The following is a 25,003-nucleotide window of genomic DNA, read 5'->3' as shown; positions in this document are numbered from 1 at the left end:
GTCACACAGTACTCGTTTGTGTTGGGTGGTCCCATACAGAATCTCTCCATGATGCCTAATGTTTTCCTAACGTCACACTCGTCACGTACTTCACTTTTATGTCATAATCATTTCTGAGAGGTAAAGAAATTGCATGACAACATGCAGAGCTAGTGGCGTCAAAATTAACGCACATACTTTATGTGACTCAAAAGCCGAACGAGTTACTTTCCGACGTTGTTTTAGATGTGCAAGTGATAGTCAAAACTCGCTGTGTCGGCACTCTGCCGACCATTTCGCTAGTTAACACCGGTCTTGTTGTGTGTGTTTCAAGCTCAAGAGCATCTCCAAGCAAAAAATGGTCAACAGCAACATTCAGACGGTTTCGTACTGCTCAATTGCTACATTAAAACGTTATGTTTCTTTTTCAGAACTGGAAAAACACAAGCGTGACAGCATTCGAACCTGTAATCTTCAGATCCGAAGTCCGACGCCTTTTCCATTAGGCCACACGGTCACTGACGACCAACATTTACATGTATACGACTCATCTCGAAACGCTCACACCCCTGAGGATTTGTGTTTTCGTTCTACACAGCCGCTGCCCCTTGCTCTTTCCCACCCATTCGTTACATTCAACCTCTGACGAGACCGACCAAATATAGACTGTGAAACAAGACCACACACTTTGTGCATTCGGAATCGAAGGCAGGGCGTCCCTCGCCGCATTTGCTACGATTGCCATTTGCTACTTCTGCAGAAGCGGCGGCGGCGGCGACGACGACGACGACGACGACGACGACGACGAATATCGCGAGAGGCTCTGAGATATGTGAGAAATACATCTATAAAATGTAATTCAGACTGCCTCGTCCCACCTTATGCTGTACCGCTTTGGCAAATGCTTTATCTGCGCCATTCGCCTTAATCGCATCTGAGAGTGATTCTTAAAAAAACGCCTGTCGCTAATTGTTCGTCATCACAGGTACTGTTTGCTATACGGCCACGACGCGCAACTGATTTCCAAAATTCATCTTTCTCCTGTGAGGATGGAACTTACGACCGCTGGTTTATTAGACCAGTGCTCTACCACTGAGCTAAAGAGGCGCGGCCTAGCGGTACTCTTGGGTACTTCGTCCTTACGGTCGTCTGCATCATCAGACTTTAGCTGACAACACTTCATATTACCGGCTAATATTTGCAGCTATGGCGACAAATTACTGCTTGACTACACATCTGACACGTAACCGATGTGCTCTCCAAACAACAACACTTGCATTTCAGAACATGTCTTTCACACATGTCTACAAAATCACCTTCACCTTCAAATACAGCTTCCTTGCGACTGACAGAGACGTAGGCAAAGTTTAAAGTTGCTATTTCCATTAAATCTCGTTAATCAGAAAAACGGTAATTTACACTTGCAGCGGAACAAAATTCCGTTCCGCCCAGCGTCTGGCTCGAACCCACGACCCTGGGATTAAGAGTCTGACGCTCTACCGACTGAGCTAGCCGGCTACCTCGGTGAACAACTGCCGGGTAGCACGTCACACAGTACTCGTTTGTGTTGGGTGGTCCCATACAGAATCTCTCCATGATGCCTAATGTTTTCCTAACGTCACACTCGTCACGTACTTCACTTTTATGTCATAATCATTTCTGAGAGGTAAAGAAATTGCATGACAACATGCAGAGCTAGTGGCGTCAAAATTAACGCACATACTTTATGTGACTCAAAAGCCGAACGAGTTACTTTCCGACGTTGTTTTAGATGTGCAAGTGATAGTCAAAACTCGCTGTGTCGGCACTCTGCCGACCATTTCGCTAGTTAACACCGGTCTTGTTGTGTGTGTTTCAAGCTCAAGAGCATCTCCAAGCAAAAAATGGTCAACAGCAACATTCAGACGGTTTCGTACTGCTCAATTGCTACATTAAAACGTTATGTTTCTTTTTCAGAACTGGAAAAACACAAGCGTGACAGCATTCGAACCTGTAATCTTCAGATCCGAAGTCCGACGCCTTTTCCATTAGGCCACACGGTCACTGACGACCAACATTTACATGTATACGACTCATCTCGAAACGCTCACACCCCTGAGGATTTGTGTTTTCGTTCTACACAGCCGCTGCCCCTTGCTCTTTCCCACCCATTCGTTACATTCAACCTCTGACGAGACCGACCAAATATAGACTGTGAAACAAGACCACACACTTTGTGCATTCGGAATCGAAGGCAGGGCGTCCCTCGCCGCATTTGCTACGATTGCCATTTGCTACTTCTGCAGAAGCGGCGGCGGCGACGACGACGACGACGACGACGACGACGACGACGACGAATATCGCGAGAGGCTCTGAGATATGTGAGAAATACATCTATAAAATGTAATTCAGACTGCCTCGTCCCACCTTATGCTGTACCGCTTTGGCAAATGCTTTATCTGCGCCATTCGCCTTAATCGCATCTGAGAGTGATTCTTAAAAAAACGCCTGTCGCTAATTGTTCGTCATCACAGGTACTGTTTGCTATACGGCCACGACGCGCAACTGATTTCCAAAATTCATCTTTCTCCTGTGAGGATGGAACTTACGACCGCTGGTTTATTAGACCAGTGCTCTACCACTGAGCTAAAGAGGCGCGGCCTAGCGGTACTCTTGGGTACTTCGTCCTTACGGTCGTCTGCATCATCAGACTTTAGCTGACAACACTTCATATTACCGGCTAATATTTGCAGCTATGGCGACAAATTACTGCTTGACTACACATCTGACACGTAACCGATGTGCTCTCCAAACAACAACACTTGCATTTCAGAACATGTCTTTCACACATGTCTACAAAATCACCTTCACCTTCAAATACAGCTTCCTTGCGACTGACAGAGACGTAGGCAAAGTTTAAAGTTGCTATTTCCATTAAATCTCGTTAATCAGAAAAACGGTAATTTACACTTGCAGCGGAACAAAATTCCGTTCCGCCCAGCGTCTGGCTCGAACCCACGACCCTGGGATTAAGAGTCTGACGCTCTACCGACTGAGCTAGCCGGCTACCTCGGTGAACAACTGCCGGGTAGCACGTCACACAGTACTCGTTTGTGTTGGGTGGTCCCATACAGAATCTCTCCATGATGCCTAATGTTTTCCTAACGTCACACTCGTCACGTACTTCACTTTTATGTCATAATCATTTCTGAGAGGTAAAGAAATTGCATGACAACATGCAGAGCTAGTGGCGTCAAAATTAACGCACATACTTTATGTGACTCAAAAGCCGAACGAGTTACTTTCCGACGTTGTTTTAGATGTGCAAGTGATAGTCAAAACTCGCTGTGTCGGCACTCTGCCGACCATTTCGCTAGTTAACACCGGTCTTGTTGTGTGTGTTTCAAGCTCAAGAGCATCTCCAAGCAAAAAATGGTCAACAGCAACATTCAGACGGTTTCGTACTGCTCAATTGCTACATTAAAACGTTATGTTTCTTTTTCAGAACTGGAAAAACACAAGCGTGACAGCATTCGAACCTGTAATCTTCAGATCCGAAGTCCGACGCCTTTTCCATTAGGCCACACGGTCACTGACGACCAACATTTACATGTATACGACTCATCTCGAAACGCTCACACCCCTGAGGATTTGTGTTTTCGTTCTACACAGCCGCTGCCCCTTGCTCTTTCCCACCCATTCGTTACATTCAACCTCTGACGAGACCGACCAAATATAGACTGTGAAACAAGACCACACACTTTGTGCATTCGGAATCGAAGGCAGGGCGTCCCTCGCCGCATTTGCTACGATTGCCATTTGCTACTTCTGCAGAAGCGGCGGCGGCGGCGACGACGACGACGACGACGACGACGAATATCGCGAGAGGCTCTGAGATATGTGAGAAATACATCTATAAAATGTAATTCAGACTGCCTCGTCCCACCTTATGCTGTACCGCTTTGGCAAATGCTTTATCTGCGCCATTCGCCTTAATCGCATCTGAGAGTGATTCTTAAAAAAACGCCTGTCGCTAATTGTTCGTCATCACAGGTACTGTTTGCTATACGGCCACGACGCGCAACTGATTTCCAAAATTCATCTTTCTCCTGTGAGGATGGAACTTACGACCGCTGGTTTATTAGACCAGTGCTCTACCACTGAGCTAAAGAGGCGCGGCCTAGCGGTACTCTTGGGTACTTCGTCCTTACGGTCGTCTGCATCATCAGACTTTAGCTGACAACACTTCATATTACCGGCTAATATTTGCAGCTATGGCGACAAATTACTGCTTGACTACACATCTGACACGTAACCGATGTGCTCTCCAAACAACAACACTTGCATTTCAGAACATGTCTTTCACACATGTCTACAAAATCACCTTCACCTTCAAATACAGCTTCCTTGCGACTGACAGAGACGTAGGCAAAGTTTAAAGTTGCTATTTCCATTAAATCTCGTTAATCAGAAAAACGGTAATTTACACTTGCAGCGGAACAAAATTCCGTTCCGCCCAGCGTCTGGCTCGAACCCACGACCCTGGGATTAAGAGTCTGACGCTCTACCGACTGAGCTAGCCGGCTACCTCGGTGAATAACTGCCGGGTAGCACGTCACACAGTACTCGTTTGTGTTGGGTGGTCCCATACAGAATCTCTCCATGATGCCTAATGTTTTCCTAACGTCACACTCGTCACGTACTTCACTTTTATGTCATAATCATTTCTGAGAGGTAAAGAAATTGCATGACAACATGCAGAGCTAGTGGCGTCAAAATTAACGCACATACTTTATGTGACTCAAAAGCCGAACGAGTTACTTTCCGACGTTGTTTTAGATGTGCAAGTGATAGTCAAAACTCGCTGTGTCGGCACTCTGAACACGCGATCTAGTGTTAACACCGGTCTTGTTGTGTGTGTTTCAAGCTCAAGAGCATCTCCAAGCAAAAAATGGTCAACAGCAACATTCAGACGGTTTCGTACTGCTCAATTGCTACATTAAAACGTTATGTTTCTTTTTCAGAACTGGAAAAACACAAGCGTGACAGCATTCGAACCTGTAATCTTCAGATCCGAAGTCCGACGCCTTTTCCATTAGGCCACACGGTCACTGACGACCAACATTTACATGTATACGACTCATCTCGAAACGCTCACACCCCTGAGGATTTGTGTTTTCGTTCTACACAGCCGCTGCCCCTTGCTCTTTCCCACCCATTCGTTACATTCAACCTCTGACGAGACCGACCAAATATAGACTGTGAAACAAGACCACACACTTTGTGCATTCGGAATCGAAGGCAGGGCGTCCCTCGCCGCATTTGCTACGATTGCCATTTGCTACTTCTGCAGAAGCGGCGGCGGCGGCGACGACGACGACGACGACGACGACGAATATCGCGAGAGGCTCTGAGATATGTGAGAAATACATCTATAAAATGTAATTCAGACTGCCTCGTCCCACCTTATGCTGTACCGCTTTGGCAAATGCTTTATCTGCGCCATTCGCCTTAATCGCATCTGAGAGTGATTCTTAAAAAAACGCCTGTCGCTAATTGTTCGTCATCACAGGTACTGTTTGCTATACGGCCACGACGCGCAACTGATTTCCAAAATTCATCTTTCTCCTGTGAGGATGGAACTTACGACCGCTGGTTTATTAGACCAGTGCTCTACCACTGAGCTAAAGAGGCGCGGCCTAGCGGTACTCTTGGGTACTTCGTCCTTACGGTCGTCTGCATCATCAGACTTTAGCTGACAACACTTCATATTACCGGCTAATATTTGCAGCTATGGCGACAAATTACTGCTTGACTACACATCTGACACGTAACCGATGTGCTCTCCAAACAACAACACTTGCATTTCAGAACATGTCTTTCACACATGTCTACAAAATCACCTTCACCTTCAAATACAGCTTCCTTGCGACTGACAGAGACGTAGGCAAAGTTTAAAGTTGCTATTTCCATTAAATCTCGTTAATCAGAAAAACGGTAATTTACACTTGCAGCGGAACAAAATTCCGTTCCGCCCAGCGTCTGGCTCGAACCCACGACCCTGGGATTAAGAGTCTGACGCTCTACCGACTGAGCTAGCCGGCTACCTCGGTGAATAACTGCCGGGTAGCACGTCACACAGTACTCGTTTGTGTTGGGTGGTCCCATACAGAATCTCTCCATGATGCCTAATGTTTTCCTAACGTCACACTCGTCACGTACTTCACTTTTATGTCATAATCATTTCTGAGAGGTAAAGAAATTGCATGACAACATGCAGAGCTAGTGGCGTCAAAATTAACGCACATACTTTATGTGACTCAAAAGCCGAACGAGTTACTTTCCGACGTTGTTTTAGATGTGCAAGTGATAGTCAAAACTCGCTGTGTCGGCACTCTGCCGACCATTTCGCTAGTTAACACCGGTCTTGTTGTGTGTGTTTCAAGCTCAAGAGCATCTCCAAGCAAAAAATGGTCAACAGCAACATTCAGACGGTTTCGTACTGCTCAATTGCTACATTAAAACGTTATGTTTCTTTTTCAGAACTGGAAAAACACAAGCGTGACAGCATTCGAACCTGTAATCTTCAGATCCGAAGTCCGACGCCTTTTCCATTAGGCCACACGGTCACTGACGACCAACATTTACATGTATACGACTCATCTCGAAACGCTCACACCCCGGAGGATTTGTGTTTTCGTTCTACACAGCCGCTGCCCCTTGCTCTTTCCCACCCATTCGTTACATTCAACCTCTGACGAGACCGACCAAATATAGACTGTGAAACAAGACCACACACTTTGTGCATTCGGAATCGAAGGCAGGGCGTCCCTCGCCGCATTTGCTACGATTGCCATTTGCTACTTCTGCAGAAGCGGCGGCGGCGGCGACGACGACGACGACGACGACGACGACGACGACGACGACGACGACGACGACGACGAATATCGCGAGAGGCTCTGAGATATGTGAGAAATACATCTATAAAATGTAATTCAGACTGCCTCGTCCCACCTTATGCTGTACCGCTTTGGCAAATGCTTTATCTGCGCCATTCGCCTTAATCGCATCTGAGAGTGATTCTTAAAAAAACGCCTGTCGCTAATTGTTCGTCATCACAGGTACTGTTTGCTATACGGCCACGACGCGCAACTGATTTCCAAAATTCATCTTTCTCCTGTGAGGATGGAACTTACGACCGCTGGTTTATTAGACCAGTGCTCTACCACTGAGCTAAAGAGGCGCGGCCTAGCGGTACTCTTGGGTACTTCGTCCTTACGGTCGTCTGCATCATCAGACTTTAGCTGACAACACTTCATATTACCGGCTAATATTTGCAGCTATGGCGACAAATTACTGCTTGACTACACATCTGACACGTAACCGATGTGCTCTCCAAACAACAACACTTGCATTTCAGAACATGTCTTTCACACATGTCTACAAAATCACCTTCACCTTCAAATACAGCTTCCTTGCGACTGACAGAGACGTAGGCAAAGTTTAAAGTTGCTATTTCCATTAAATCTCGTTAATCAGAAAAACGGTAATTTACACTTGCAGCGGAACAAAATTCCGTTCCGCCCAGCGTCTGGCTCGAACCCACGACCCTGGGATTAAGAGTCTGACGCTCTACCGACTGAGCTAGCCGGCTACCTCGGTGAACAACTGCCGGGTAGCACGTCACACAGTACTCGTTTGTGTTGGGTGGTCCCATACAGAATCTCTCCATGATGCCTAATGTTTTCCTAACGTCACACTCGTCACGTACTTCACTTTTATGTCATAATCATTTCTGAGAGGTAAAGAAATTGCATGACAACATGCAGAGCTAGTGGCGTCAAAATTAACGCACATACTTTATGTGACTCAAAAGCCGAACGAGTTACTTTCCGACGTTGTTTTAGATGTGCAAGTGATAGTCAAAACTCGCTGTGTCGGCACTCTGCCGACCATTTCGCTAGTTAACACCGGTCTTGCTGTGTGTGTTTCAAGCTCAAGAGCATCTCCAAGCAAAAAATGGTCAACAGCAACATTCAGACGGTTTCGTACTGCTCAATTGCTACATTAAAACGGTATGTTTCTTTTTCAGAACTGGAAAAACACAAGCGTGACAGCATTCGAACCTGTAATCTTCAGATCCGAAGTCCGACGCCTTTTCCATTAGGCCACACGGTCACTGACGACCAACATTTACATGTATACGACTCATCTCGAAACGCTCACACCCCTGAGGATTTGTGTTTTCGTTCTACACAGCCGCTGCCCCTTGCTCTTTCCCACCCATTCGTTACATTCAACCTCTGACGAGACCGACCAAATATAGACTGTGAAACAAGACCACACACTTTGTGCATTCGGAATCGAAGGCAGGGCGTCCCTCGCCGCATTTGCTACGATTGCCATTTGCTACTTCTGCAGAAGCGGCGGCGGCGGCGGCGACGACGACGACGACGACGACGACGACGACGACGACGAATATCGCGAGAGGCTCTGAGATATGTGAGAAATACATCTATAAAATGTAATTCAGACTGCCTCGTCCCACCTTATGCTGTACCGCTTTGGCAAATGCTTTATCTGCGCCATTCGCCTTAATCGCATCTGAGAGTGATTCTTAAAAAAACGCCTGTCGCTAATTGTTCGTCATCACAGGTACTGTTTGCTATACGGCCACGACGCGCAACTGATTTCCAAAATTCATCTTTCTCCTGTGAGGATGGAACTTACGACCGCTGGTTTATTAGACCAGTGCTCTACCACTGAGCTAAAGAGGCGCGGCCTAGCGGTACACTTGGGTACTTCGTCCTTACGGTCGTCTGCATCATCAGACTTTAGCTGACAACACTTCATATTACCGGCTAATATTTGCAGCTATGGCGACAAATTACTGCTTGACTACACATCTGACACGTAACCGATGTGCTCTCCAAACAACAACACTTGCATTTCAGAACATGTCTTTCACACATGTCTACAAAATCACCTTCACCTTCAAATACAGCTTCCTTGCGACTGACAGAGACGTAGGCAAAGTTTAAAGTTGCTATTTCCATTAAATCTCGTTAATCAGAAAAACGGTAATTTACACTTGCAGCGGAACAAAATTCCGTTCCGCCCAGCGTCTGGCTCGAACCCACGACCCTGGGATTAAGAGTCTGACGCTCTACCGACTGAGCTAGCCGGCTACCTCGGTGAACAACTGCCGGGTAGCACGTCACACAGTACTCGTTTGTGTTGGGTGGTCCCATACAGAATCTCTCCATGATGCCTAATGTTTTCCTAACGTCACACTCGTCACGTACTTCACTTTTATGTCATAATCATTTCTGAGAGGTAAAGAAATTGCATGACAACATGCAGAGCTAGTGGCGTCAAAATTAACGCACATACTTTATGTGACTCAAAAGCCGAACGAGTTACTTTCCGACGTTGTTTTAGATGTGCAAGTGATAGTCAAAACTCGCTGTGTCGGCACTCTGCCGACCATTTCGCTAGTTAACACCGGTCTTGTTGTGTGTGTTTCAAGCTCAAGAGCATCTCCAAGCAAAAAATGGTCAACAGCAACATTCAGACGGTTTCGTACTGCTCAATTGCTACATTAAAACGTAATGTTTCTTTTTCAGAACTGGAAAAACACAAGCGTGACAGCATTCGAACCTGTAATCTTCAGATCCGAAGTCCGACGCCTTTTCCATTAGGCCACACGGTCACTGACGACCAACATTTACATGTATACGACTCATCTCGAAACGCTCACACCCCTGAGGATTTGTGTTTTCGTTCTACACAGCCGCTGCCCCTTGCTCTTTCCCACCCATTCGTTACATTCAACCTCTGACGAGACCGACCAAATATAGACTGTGAAACAAGACCACACACTTTGTGCATTCGGAATCGAAGGCAGGGCGTCCCTCGCCGCATTTGCTACGATTGCCATTTGCTACTTCTGCAGAAGCGGCGGCGGCGGCGACGACGACGACGACGACGACGACGACGAATATCGCGAGAGGCTCTGAGATATGTGAGAAATACATCTATAAAATGTAATTCAGACTGCCTCGTCCCACCTTATGCTGTACCGCTTTGGCAAATGCTTTATCTGCGCCATTCGCCTTAATCGCATCTGAGAGTGATTCTTAAAAAAACGCCTGTCGCTAATTGTTCGTCATCACAGGTACTGTTTGCTATACGGCCACGACGCGCAACTGATTTCCAAAATTCATCTTTCTCCTGTGAGGATGGAACTTACGACCGCTGGTTTATTAGACCAGTGCTCTACCACTGAGCTAAAGAGGCGCGGCCTAGCGGTACTCTTGGGTACTTCGTCCTTACGGTCGTCTGCATCATCAGACTTTAGCTGACAACACTTCATATTACCGGCTAATATTTGCAGCTATGGCGACAAATTACTGCTTGACTACACATCTGACACGTAACCGATGTGCTCTCCAAACAACAACACTTGCATTTCAGAACATGTCTTTCACACATGTCTACAAAATCACCTTCACCTTCAAATACAGCTTCCTTGCGACTGACAGAGACGTAGGCAAAGTTTAAAGTTGCTATTTCCATTAAATCTCGTTAATCAGAAAAACGGTAATTTACACTTGCAGCGGAACAAAATTCCGTTCCGCCCAGCGTCTGGCTCGAACCCACGACCCTGGGATTAAGAGTCTGACGCTCTACCGACTGAGCTAGCCGGCTACCTCGGTGAACAACTGCCGGGTAGCACGTCACACAGTACTCGTTTGTGTTGGGTGGTCCCATACAGAATCTCTCCATGATGCCTAATGTTTTCCTAACGTCACACTCGTCACGTACTTCACTTTTATGTCATAATCATTTCTGAGAGGTAAAGAAATTGCATGACAACATGCAGAGCTAGTGGCGTCAAAATTAACGCACATACTTTATGTGACTCAAAAGCCGAACGAGTTACTTTCCGACGTTGTTTTAGATGTGCAAGTGATAGTCAAAACTCGCTGTGTCGGCACTCTGCCGACCATTTCGCTAGTTAACACCGGTCTTGTTGTGTGTGTTTCAAGCTCAAGAGCATCTCCAAGCAAGAAATGGTCAACAGCAACATTCAGACGGTTTCGTACTGCTCAATTGCTACATTAAAACGTTATGTTTCTTTTTCAGAACTGGAAAAACACAAGCGTGACAGCATTCGAACCTGTAATCTTCAGATCCGAAGTCCGACGCCTTTTCCATTAGGCCACACGGTCACTGACGACCAACATTTACATGTATACGACTCATCTCGAAACGCTCACACCCCTGAGGATTTGTGTTTTCGTTCTACACAGCCGCTGCCCCTTGCTCTTTCCCACCCATTCGTTACATTCAACCTCTGACGAGACCGACCAAATATAGACTGTGAAACAAGACCACACACTTTGTGCATTCGGAATCGAAGGCAGGGCGTCCCTCGCCGCATTTGCTACGATTGCCATTTGCTACTTCTGCAGAAGCGGCGGCGGCGGCGACGACGACGACGACGACGACGACGACGACGACGAATATCGCGAGAGGCTCTGAGATATGTGAGAAATACATCTATAAAATGTAATTCAGACTGCCTCGTCCCACCTTATGCTGTACCGCTTTGGCAAATGCTTTATCTGCGCCATTCGCCTTAATCGCATCTGAGAGTGATTCTTAAAAAAACGCCTGTCGCTAATTGTTCGTCATCACAGGTACTGTTTGCTATACGGCCACGACGCGCAACTGATTTCCAAAATTCATCTTTCTCCTGTGAGGATGGAACTTACGACCGCTGGTTTATTAGACCAGTGCTCTACCACTGAGCTAAAGAGGCGCGGCCTAGCGGTACTCTTGGGTACTTCGTCCTTACGGTCGTCTGCATCATCAGACTTTAGCTGACAACACTTCATATTACCGGCTAATATTTGCAGCTATGGCGACAAATTACTGCTTGACTACACATCTGACACGTAACCGATGTGCTCTCCAAACAACAACACTTGCATTTCAGAACATGTCTTTCACACATGTCTACAAAATCACCTTCACCTTCAAATACAGCTTCCTTGCGACTGACAGAGACGTAGGCAAAGTTTAAAGTTGCTATTTCCATTAAATCTCGTTAATCAGAAAAACGGTAATTTACACTTGCAGCGGAACAAAATTCCGTTCCGCCCAGCGTCTGGCTCGAACCCACGACCCTGGGATTAAGAGTCTGACGCTCTACCGACTGAGCTAGCCGGCTACCTCGGTGAATAACTGCCGGGTAGCACGTCACACAGTACTCGTTTGTGTTGGGTGGTCCCATACAGAATCTCTCCATGATGCCTAATGTTTTCCTAACGTCACACTCGTCACGTACTTCACTTTTATGTCATAATCATTTCTGAGAGGTAAACAAATTGCATGACAACATGCAGAGCTAGTGGCGTCAAAATTAACGCACATACTTTATGTGACTCAAAAGCCGAACGAGTTACTTTCCGACGTTGTTTTAGATGTGCAAGTGATAGTCAAAACTCGCTGTGTCGGCACTCTGCCGACCATTTCGCTAGTTAACACCGGTCTTGTTGTGTGTGTTTCAAGCTCAAGAGCATCTCCAAGCAAAAAATGGTCAACAGCAACATTCAGACGGTTTCGTACTGCTCAATTGCTACATTAAAACGTTATGTTTCTTTTTCAGAACTGGAAAAACACAAGCGTGACAGCATTCGAACCTGTAATCTTCAGATCCGAAGTCCGACGCCTTTTCCATTAGGCCACACGGTCACTGACGACCAACATTTACATGTATACGACTCATCTCGAAACGCTCACACCCCTGAGGATTTGTGTTTTCGTTCTACACAGCCGCTGCCCCTTGCTCTTTCCCACCCATTCGTTACATTCAACCTCTGACGAGACCGACCAAATATAGACTGTGAAACAAGACCACACACTTTGTGCATTCGGAATCGAAGGCAGGGCGTCCCTCGCCGCATTTGCTACGATTGCCATTTGCTACTTCTGCAGAAGCGGCGGCGGCGGCGACGACGACGACGACGACGACGACGACGACGAATATCGCGAGAGGCTCTGAGATATGTGAGAAATACATCTATAAAATGTAATTCAGACTGCCTCGTCCCACCTTATGCTGTACCGCTTTGGCAAATGCTTTATCTGCGCCATTCGCCTTAATCGCATCTGAGAGTGATTCTTAAAAAAACGCCTGTCGCTAATTGTTCGTCATCACAGGTACTGTTTGCTATACGGCCACGACGCGCAACTGATTTCCAAAATTCATCTTTCTCCTGTGAGGATGGAACTTACGACCGCTGGTTTATTAGACCAGTGCTCTACCACTGAGCTAAAGAGGCGCGGCCTAGCGGTACTCTTGGGTACTTCGTCCTTACGGTCGTCTGCATCATCAGACTTTAGCTGACAACACTTCATATTACCGGCTAATATTTGCAGCTATGGCGACAAATTACTGCTTGACTACACATCTGACACGTAACCGATGTGCTCTCCAAACAACAACACTTGCATTTCAGAACATGTCTTTCACACATGTCTACAAAATCACCTTCACCTTCAAATACAGCTTCCTTGCGACTGACAGAGACGTAGGCAAAGTTTAAAGTTGCTATTTCCATTAAATCTCGTTAATCAGAAAAACGGTAATTTACACTTGCAGCGGAACAAAATTCCGTTCCGCCCAGCGTCTGGCTCGAACCCACGACCCTGGGATTAAGAGTCTGACGCTCTACCGACTGAGCTAGCCGGCTACCTCGGTGAATAACTGCCGGGTAGCACGTCACACAGTACTCGTTTGTGTTGGGTGGTCCCATACAGAATCTCTCCATGATGCCTAATGTTTTCCTAACGTCACACTCGTCACGTACTTCACTTTTATGTCATAATCATTTCTGAGAGGTAAACAAATTGCATGACAACATGCAGAGCTAGTGGCGTCAAAATTAACGCACATACTTTATGTGACTCAAAAGCCGAACGAGTTACTTTCCGACGTTGTTTTAGATGTGCAAGTGATAGTCAAAACTCGCTGTGTCGGCACTCTGCCGACCATTTCGCTAGTTAACACCGGTCTTGTTGTGTGTGTTTCAAGCTCAAGAGCATCTCCAAGCAAAAAATGGTCAACAGCAACATTCAGACGGTTTCGTACTGCTCAATTGCTACATTAAAACGTTATGTTTCTTTTTCAGAACTGGAAAAACACAAGCGTGACAGCATTCGAACCTGTAATCTTCAGATCCGAAGTCCGACGCCTTTTCCATTAGGCCACACGGTCACTGACGACCAACATTTACATGTATACGACTCATCTCGAAACGCTCACACCCCTGAGGATTTGTGTTTTCGTTCTACACAGCCGCTGCCCCTTGCTCTTTCCCACCCATTCGTTACATTCAACCTCTGACGAGACCGACCAAATATAGACTGTGAAACAAGACCACACACTTTGTGCATTCGGAATCGAAGGCAGGGCGTCCCTCGCCGCATTTGCTACGATTGCCATTTGCTACTTCTGCAGAAGCGGCGGCGGCGACGACGACGACGACGACGACGACGACGACGACGACGAATATCGCGAGAGGCTCTGAGATATGTGAGAAATACATCTATAAAATGTAATTCAGACTGCCTCGTCCCACCTTATGCTGTACCGCTTTGGCAAATGCTTTATCTGCGCCATTCGCCTTAATCGCATCTGAGAGTGATTCTTAAAAAAACGCCTGTCGCTAATTGTTCGTCATCACAGGTACTGTTTGCTATACGGCCACGACGCGCAACTGATTTCCAAAATTCATCTTTCTCCTGTGAGGATGGAACTTACGACCGCTGGTTTATTAGACCAGTGCTCTACCACTGAGCTAAAGAGGCGCGGCCTAGCGGTACTCTTGGGTACTTCGTCCTTACGGTCGTCTGCATCATCAGACTTTAGCTGACAACACTTCATATTACCGGCTAATATTTGCAGCTATGGCGACAAATTACTGCTTGACTACACATCTGACACGTAACCGATGTGCTCTCCAAACAACAACACTTGCATTTCAGAACATGTCTTTCACACATGTCTACAAAATCACCTTCACCTTCAAATACAGCTTCCTTGCGACTGACAGAGACGTAGGCAAAGTTTAAAGTTGCTATTTCCATTAAATCTCGTTAATCAGAAAAACGGTAATTTACACTTGCAGCGGAACAAAATTCCGTTCCGCCCAGCGTCTGGCTCGAACCCACGACCCTGGGATTAAGAGTCTGACGCTCTACCGACTGAGCTAGCCGGCTACCTCGGTGAATAACTGCCGGGTAGCACGTCACACAGTACTCGTTTGTGTTGGGTGGTCCCATACAGAATCTCTCCATGATGCCTAATGTTTTCCTAACGTCACACTCGTCACGTACTTCACTTTTATGTCATAATCATTTCTGAGAGGTAAAGAAATTGCATGACAACATGCAGAGCTAGTGGCGTCAAAATTAACGCACATACTTTATGTGACTCAAAAGCCGAACGAGTTACTTTCCGACGTTGTTTTAGATGTGCAAGTGATAGTCAAAACTCGCTGTGTCGGCACTCTGCCGACCATTTCGCTAGTTAACACCGGTCTTTTTGTGTGTGTTTCAAGCTCAAGAGCATCTCCAAGCAAAAAATGGTCAACAGCAACATTCAGACGGTTTCGTACTGCTCAATTGCTACATTAAAACGTTATGTTTCTTTTTCAGAACTGGAAAAACACAAGCGTGACAGCATTCGAACCTGTAATCTTCAGATCCGAAGTCCGACGCCTTATCCATTAGGCCACACGGTCACTGACGACCAACATTTACATGTATACGACTCATCTCGAAACGCTCACACCCCTGAGGATTTGTGTTTTCGTTCTACACAGCCGCTGCCCCTTGCTCTTTCCCACCCATTCGTTACATTCAACCTCTGACGAGACCGACCAAATATAGACTGTGAAACAAGACCACACACTTTGTGCATTCGGAATCGAAGGCAGGGCGTCCCTCGCCGCATTTGCTACGATTGCCATTTGCTACTTCTGCAGAAGCGGCGGCGGCGGCGACGACGACGACGACGACGACGACGACGACGAATATCGCGAGAGGCTCTGAGATATGTGAGAAATACATCTATAAAATGTAATTCAGACTGCCTCGTCCCACCTTATGCTGTACCGCTTTGGCAAATGCTTTATCTGCGCCATTCGCCTTAATCGCATCTGAGAGTGATTCTTAAAAAAACGCCTGTCGCTAATTGTTCGTCATCACAGGTACTGTTTGCTATACGGCCACGACGCGCAACTGATTTCCAAAATTCATCTTTCTCCTGTGAGGATGGAACTTACGACCGCTGGTTTATTAGACCAGTGCTCTACCACTGAGCTAAAGAGGCGCGGCCTAGCGGTACTCTTGGGTACTTCGTCCTTACGGTCGTCTGCATCATCAGACTTTAGCTGACAACACTTCATATTACCGGCTAATATTTGCAGCTATGGCGACAAATTACTGCTTGACTACACATCTGACACGTAACCGATGTGCTCTCCAAACAACAACACTTGCATTTCAGAACATGTCTTTCACACATGTCTACAAAATCACCTTCACCTTCAAATACAGCTTCCTTGCGACTGACAGAGACGTAGGCAAAGTTTAAAGTTGCTATTTCCATTAAATCTCGTTAATCAGAAAAACGGTAATTTACACTTGCAGCGGAACAAAATTCCGTTCCGCCCAGCGTCTGGCTCGAACCCACGACCCTGGGATTAAGAGTCTGACGCTCTACCGACTGAGCTAGCCGGCTACCTCGGTGAATAACTGCCGGGTAGCACGTCACACAGTACTCGTTTGTGTTGGGTGGTCCCATACAGAATCTCTCCATGATGCCTAATGTTTTCCTAACGTCACACTCGTCACGTACTTCACTTTTATGTCATAATCATTTCTGAGAGGTAAAGAAATTGCATGACAACATGCAGAGCTAGTGGCGTCAAAATTAACGCACATACTTTATGTGACTCAAAAGCCGAACGAGTTACTTTCCGACGTTGTTTTAGATGTGCAAGTGATAGTCAAAACTCGCTGTGTCGGCACTCTGCCGACCATTTCGCTAGTTAACACCGGTCTTTTTGTGTGTGTTTCAAGCTCAAGAGCATCTCCAAGCAAAAAATGGTCAACAGCAACATTCAGACGGTTTCGTACTGCTCAATTGCTACATTAAAACGTTATGTTTCTTTTTCAGAACTGGAAAAACACAAGCGTGACAGCATTCGAACCTGTAATCTTCAGATCCGAAGTCCGACGCCTTATCCATTAGGCCACACGGTCACTGACGACCAACATTTACATGTATACGACTCATCTCGAAACGCTCACACCCCTGAGGATTTGTGTTTTCGTTCTACACAGCCGCTGCCCCTTGCTCTTTCCCACCCATTCGTTACATTCAACCTCTGACGAGACCGACCAAATATAGACTGTGAAACAAGACCACACACTTTGTGCATTCGGAATCGAAGGCAGGGCGTCCCTCGCCGCATTTGCTACGATTGCCATTTGCTACTTCTGCAGAAGCGGCGGCGGCGGCGACGACGACGACGACGACGACGACGACGACGACGACGAATATCGCGAGAGGCTCTGAGATATGTGAGAAATACATCTATAAAATGTAATTCAGACTGCCTCGTCCCACCTTATGCTGTACCGCTTTGGCAAATGCTTTATCTGCGCCATTCGCCTTAATCGCATCTGAGAGTGATTCTTAAAAAAACGCCCGTGGCTAATTGTTCGTCATCACAGGTACTGTTTGCTATACGGCCACGACGCGCAACTGATTTCCAAAATTCATCTTTCTCCTGTGAGGATGGAACTTACGACCGCTGGTTTATTAGACCAGTGCTCTACCACTGAGCTAAAGAGGCGCGGCCTAGCGGTACTCTTGGGTACTTCGTCCTTACGGTCGTCTGCATCATCAGACTTTAGCTGACAACACTTCATATTACCGGCTAATATTTGCAGCTATGGCGACAAATTACTGCTTGACTACACATCTGACACGTAACCGATGTGCTCTCCAAACAACAACACTTGCATTTCAGAACATGTCTTTCACACATGTCTACAAAATCACCTTCACCTTCAAATACAGCTTCCTTGCGACTGACAGAGACGTAGGCAAAGTTTAAAGTTGCTATTTCCATTAAATCTCGTTAATCAGAAAAACGGTAATTTACACTTGCAGCGGAACAAAATTCCGTTCCGCCCAGCGTCTGGCTCGAACCCACGACCCTGGGATTAAGAGTCTGACGCTCTACCGACTGAGCTAGCCGGCTACCTCGGTGAATAACTGCCGGGTAGCACGTCACACAGTACTCGTTTGTGTTGGGTGGTCCCATACAGAATCTCTCCATGATGCCTAATGTTTTCCTAACGTCACACTCGTCACGTACTTCACTTTTATGTCATAATCATTTCTGAGAGGTAAAGAAATTGCATGACAACATGCAGAGCTAGTGGCGTCAAAATTAACGCACATACTTTATGTGACTCAAAAGCCGAACGAGTTACTTTCCGACGTTGTTTTAGATGTGCAAGTGATAGTCAAAACTCGCTGTGTCGGCACTCTGCCGACCATTTCGCTAGTTAACACCGGTCTTTTTGTGTGTGTTTCAAGCTCAAGAGCATCTCCAAGCAAAAAATGGTCAACAGCAACATTCAGACGGTTTCGTACTGCTCAATTGCTACATTAAAACGTTATGTTTCTTTTTCAGAACTGGAAAAACACAAGCGTGACAGCATTCGAACCTGTAATCTTCAGATCCGAAGTCCGACGCCTTATCCATTAGGCCACACGGTCACTGACGACCAACATTTACATGTATACGACTCATCTCGAAACGCTCACACCCCTGAGGATTTGTGTTTTCGTTCTACACAGCCGCTGCCCCTTGCTCTTTCCCACCCATTCGTTACATTCAACCTCTGACGAGACCGACCAAATATAGACTTGAAACAAGACCACACACTTTGTGCATTCGGAATCGAAGGCAGGGCGTCCCTCGCCGCATTTGCTACGATTGCCATTTGCTACTTCTGCAGAAGCGGCGGCGGCGGCGACGACGACGACGACGACGACGACGACGACGACGACGACGAATATCGCGAGAGGCTCTGAGATATGTGAGAAATACATCTATAAAATGTAATTCAGACTGCCTCGTCCCACCTTATGCTGTACCGCTTTGGCAAATGCTTTATCTGCGCCATTCGCCTTAATCGCATCTGAGAGTGATTCTTAAAAAAACGCCTGTCGCTAATTGTTCGTCATCACAGGTACTGTTTGCTATACGGCCACGACGCGCAACTGATTTCCAAAATTCATCTTTCTCCTGTGAGGATGGAACTTACGACCGCTGGTTTATTAGACCAGTGCTCTACCACTGAGCTAAAGAGGCGCGGCCTAGCGGTACTCTTGGGTACTTCGTCCTTACGGTCGTCTGCATCATCAGACTTTAGCTGACAACACTTCATATTACCGGCTAATATTTGCAGCTATGGCGACAAATTACTGCTTGACTACACATCTGACACGTAACCGATGTGCTCTCCAAACAACAACACTTGCATTTCAGAACATGTCTTTCACACATGTCTACAAAATCACCTTCACCTTCAAATACAGCTTCCTTGCGACTGACAGAGACGTAGGCAAAGTTTAAAGTTGCTATTTCCATTAAATCTCGTTAATCAGAAAAACGGTAATTTACACTTGCAGCGGAACAAAATTCCGTTCCGCCCAGCGTCTGGCTCGAACCCACGACCCTGGGATTAAGAGTCTGACGCTCTACCGACTGAGCTAGCCGGCTACCTCGGTGAATAACTGCCGGGTAGCACGTCACACAGTACTCGTTTGTGTTGGGTGGTCCCATACAGAATCTCTCCATGATGCCTAATGTTTTCCTAACGTCACACTCGTCACGTACTTCACTTTTATGTCATAATCATTTCTGAGAGGTAAAGAAATTGCATGACAACATGCAGAGCTAGTGGCGTCAAAATTAACGCACATACTTTATGTGACTCAAAAGCCGAACGAGTTACTTTCCGACGTTGTTTTAGATGTGCAAGTGATAGTCAAAACTCGCTGTGTCGGCACTCTGCCGACCATTTCGCTAGTTAACACCGGTCTTGTTGTGTGTGTTTCAAGCTCAAGAGCATCTCCAAGCAAAAAATGGTCAACAGCAACATTCAGACGGTTTCGTACTGCTCAATTGCTACATTAAAACGTTATGTTTCTTTTTCAGAACTGGAAAAACACAAGCGTGACAGCATTCGAACCCGTAATCTTCAGATCCGAAGTCCGACGCCTTATCCATTAGGCCACACGGTCACTGACGACCAACATTTACATGTATACGACTCATCTCGAAACGCTCACACCCCTGAGGATTTGTGTTTTCGTTCTACACAGCCGCTGCCCCTTGCTCTTTCCCACCCATTCCTTACATTCAACCTCTGACGAGACCGACCAAATATAGACTGTGAAACAAGACCACACACTTTGTGCATTCGGAATCGAAGGCAGGGCGTCCCTCGCCGCATTTGCTACGATTGCCATTTGCTACTTCTGCAGAAGCGGCGGCGGCGGCGACGACGACGACGACGACGACGACGACGACGACGACGACGAATATCGCGAGAGGCTCTGAGATATGTGAGAAATACATCTATAAAATGTAATTCAGACTGCCTCGTCCCACCTTATGCTGTACCGCTTTGGCAAATGCTTTATCTGCGCCATTCGCCTTAATCGCATCTGAGAGTGATTCTTAAAAAAACGCCTGTCGCTAATTGTTCGTCATCACAGGTACTGTTTGCTATACGGCCACGACGCGCAACTGATTTCCAAAATTCATCTTTCTCCTGTGAGGATGGAACTTACGACCGCTGGTTTATTAGACCAGTGCTCTACCACTGAGCTAAAGAGGCGCGGCCTAGCGGTACTCTTGGGTACTTCGTCCTTACGGTCGTCTGCATCATCAGACTTTAGCTGACAACACTTCATATTACCGGCTAATATTTGCAGCTATGGCGACAAATTACTGCTTGACTACACATCTGACACGTAACCGATGTGCTCTCCAAACAACAACACTTGCATTTCAGAACATGTCTTTCACACATGTCTACAAAATCACCTTCACCTTCAAATACAGCTTCCTTGCGACTGACAGAGACGTAGGCAAAGTTTAAAGTTGCTATTTCCATTAAATCTCGTTCATCAGAAAAACGGTAATTTACACTTGCAGCGGAACAAAATTCCGTTCCGCCCAGCGTCTGGCTCGAACCCACGACCCTGGGATTAAGAGTCTGACGCTCTACCGACTGAGCTAGCCGGCTACCTCGGTGAATAACTGCCGGGTAGCACGTCACACAGTACTCGTTTGTGTTGGGTGGTCCCATACAGAATCTCTCCATGATGCCTAATGTTTTCCTAACGTCACACTCGTCACGTACTTCACTTTTATGTCATAATCATTTCTGAGAGGTAAAGAAATTGCATGACAACATGCAGAGCTAGTGGCGTCAAAATTAACGCACATACTTTATGTGACTCAAAAGCCGAACGAGTTACTTTCCGACGTTGTTTTAGATGTGCAAGTGATAGTCAAAACTCGCTGTGTCGGCACTCTGCCGACCATTTCGCTAGTTAACACCGGTCTTGTTGTGTGTGTTTCAAGCTCAAGAGCATCTCCAAGCAAAAAATGGTCAACAGCAACATTCAGACGGTTTCGTACTGCTCAATTGCTACATTAAAACGTTATGTTTCTTTTTCAGAACTGGAAAAACACAAGCGTGACAGCATTCGAACCTGTAATCTTCAGATCCGAAGTCCGACGCCTTATCCATTAGGCCACACGGTCACTGACGACCAACATTTACATGTATACGACTCATCTCGAAACGCTCACACCCCTGAGGATTTGTGTTTTCGTTCTACACAGCCGCTGCCCCTTGCTCTTTCCCACCCATTCGTTACATTCAACCTCTGACGAGACCGACCAAATATAGACTTGAAACAAGACCACACACTTTGTGCATTCGGAATCGAAGGCAGGGCGTCCCTCGCCGCATTTGCTACGATTGCCATTTGCTACTTCTGCAGAAGCGGCGGCGGCGGCGACGACGACGACGACGACGACGACGACGACGACGACGAATATCGCGAGAGGCTCTGAGATATGTGAGAAATACATCTATAAAATGTAATTCAGACTGCCTCGTCCCACCTTATGCTGTACCGCTTTGGCAAATGCTTTATCTGCGCCATTCGCCTTAATCGCATCTGAGAGTGATTCTTAAAAAAACGCCTGTCGCTAATTGTTCGTCATCACAGGTACTGTTTGCTATACGGCCACGACGCGCAACTGATTTCCAAAATTCATCTTTCTCCTGTGAGGATGGAACTTACGACCGCTGGTTTATTAGACCAGTGCTCTACCACTGAGCTAAAGAGGCGCGGCCTAGCGGTACTCTTGGGTACTTCGTCCTTACGGTCGTCTGCATCATCAGACTTTAGCTGACAACACTTCATATTACCGGCTAATATTTGCAGCTATGGCGACAAATTACTGCTTGACTACACATCTGACACGTAACCGATGTGCTCTCCAAACAACAACACTTGCATTTCAGAACATGTCTTTCACACATGTCTACAAAATCACCTTCACCTTCAAATACAGCTTCCTTGCGACTGACAGAGACGTAGGCAAAGTTTAAAGTTGCTATTTCCATTAAATCTCGTTAATCAGAAAAACGGTAATTTACACTTGCAGCGGAACAAAATTCCGTTCCGCCCAGCGTCTGGCTCGAACCCACGACCCTGGGATTAAGAGTCTGACGCTCTACCGACTGAGCTAGCCGGCTACCTCGGTGAATAACTGCCGGGTAGCACGTCACACAGTACTCGTTTGTGTTGGGTGGTCCCATACAGAATCTCTCCATGATGCCTAATGTTTTCCTAACGTCACACTCGTCACGTACTTCACTTTTATGTCATAATCATTTCTGAGAGGTAAAGAAATTGCATGACAACATGCAGAGCTAGTGGCGTCAAAATTAACGCACATACTTTATGTGACTCAAAAGCCGAACGAGTTACTTTCCGACGTTGTTTTAGATGTGCAAGTGATAGTCAAAACTCGCTGTGTCGGCACTCTGCCGACCATTTCGCTAGTTAACACCGGTCTTGTTGTGTGTGTTTCAAGCTCAAGAGCATCTCCAAGCAAAAAATGGTCAACAGCAACATTCAGACGGTTTCGTACTGCTCAATTGCTACATTAAAACGTTATGTTTCTTTTTCAGAACTGGAAAAACACAAGCGTGACAGCATTCGAACCCGTAATCTTCAGATCCGAAGTCCGACGCCTTATCCATTAGGCCACACGGTCACTGACGACCAACATTTACATGTATACGACTCATCTCGAAACGCTCACACCCCTGAGGATTTGTGTTTTCGTTCTACACAGCCGCTGCCCCTTGCTCTTTCCCACCCATTCCTTACATTCAACCTCTGACGAGACCGACCAAATATAGACTGTGAAACAAGACCACACACTTTGTGCATTCGGAATCGAAGGCAGGGCGTCCCTCGCCGCATTTGCTACGATTGCCATTTGCTACTTCTGCAGAAGCGGCGGCGGCGGCGACGACGACGACGACGACGACGACGACGACGACGACGAATATCGCGAGAGGCTCTGAGATATGTGAGAAATACATCTATAAAATGTAATTCAGACTGCCTCGTCCCACCTTATGCTGTACCGCTTTGGCAAATGCTTTATCTGCGCCATTCGCCTTAATCGCATCTGAGAGTGATTCTTAAAAAAACGCCTGTCGCTAATTGTTCGTCATCACAGGTACTGTTTGCTATACGGCCACGACGCGCAACTGATTTCCAAAATTCATCTTTCTCCTGTGAGGATGGAACTTACGACCGCTGGTTTATTAGACCAGTGCTCTACCACTGAGCTAAAGAGGCGCGGCCTAGCGGTACTCTTGGGTACTTCGTCCTTACGGTCGTCTGCATCATCAGACTTTAGCTGACAACACTTCATATTACCGGCTAATATTTGCAGCTATGGCGACAAATTACTGCTTGACTACACATCTGACACGTAACCGATGTGCTCTCCAAACAACAACACTTGCATTTCAGAACATGTCTTTCACACATGTCTACAAAATCACCTTCACCTTCAAATACAGCTTCCTTGCGACTGACAGAGACGTAGGCAAAGTTTAAAGTTGCTATTTCCATTAAATCTCGTTCATCAGAAAAACGGTAATTTACACTTGCAGCGGAACAAAATTCCGTTCCGGCCAGCGTCTGGCTCGAACCCACGACCCTGGGATTAAGAGTCTGACGCTCTACCGACTGAGCTAGCCGGCTACCTCGGTGAATAACTGCCGGGTAGCACGTCACACAGTACTCGTTTGTGTTGGGTGGTCCCATACAGAATCTCTCCATGATGCCTAATGTTTTCCTAACGTCACACTCGTCACGTACTTCACTTTTATGTCATAATCATTTCTGAGAGGTAAAGAAATTGCATGACAACATGCAGAGCTAGTGGCGTCAAAATTAACGCACATACTTTATGTGACTCAAAAGCCGAACGAGTTACTTTCCGACGTTGTTTTAGATGTGCAAGTGATAGTCAAAACTCGCTGTGTCGGCACTCTGCCGACCATTTCGCTAGTTAACACCGGTCTTGTTGTGTGTGTTTCAAGCTCAAGAGCATCTCCAAGCAAAAAATGGTCAACAGCAACATTCAGACGGTTTCGTACTGCTCAATTGCTACATTAAAACGTTATGTTTCTTTTTCAGAACTGGAAAAACACAAGCGTGACAGCATTCGAACCTGTAATCTTCAGATCCGAAGTCCGACGCCTTATCCATTAGGCCACACGGTCACTGACGACCAACATTTACATGTATACGACTCATCTCGAAACGCTC

The sequence above is a fragment of the Schistocerca gregaria genome, unplaced genomic scaffold (assembly GCF_023897955.1).
Source record: "Schistocerca gregaria isolate iqSchGreg1 unplaced genomic scaffold, iqSchGreg1.2 ptg000789l, whole genome shotgun sequence".
NCBI lineage: Eukaryota > Metazoa > Arthropoda > Insecta > Orthoptera > Acrididae > Schistocerca > Schistocerca gregaria.
The sequence above is the reverse complement of the archived record's forward strand: the minus strand, read 5'-3'. Positions refer to the sequence as shown.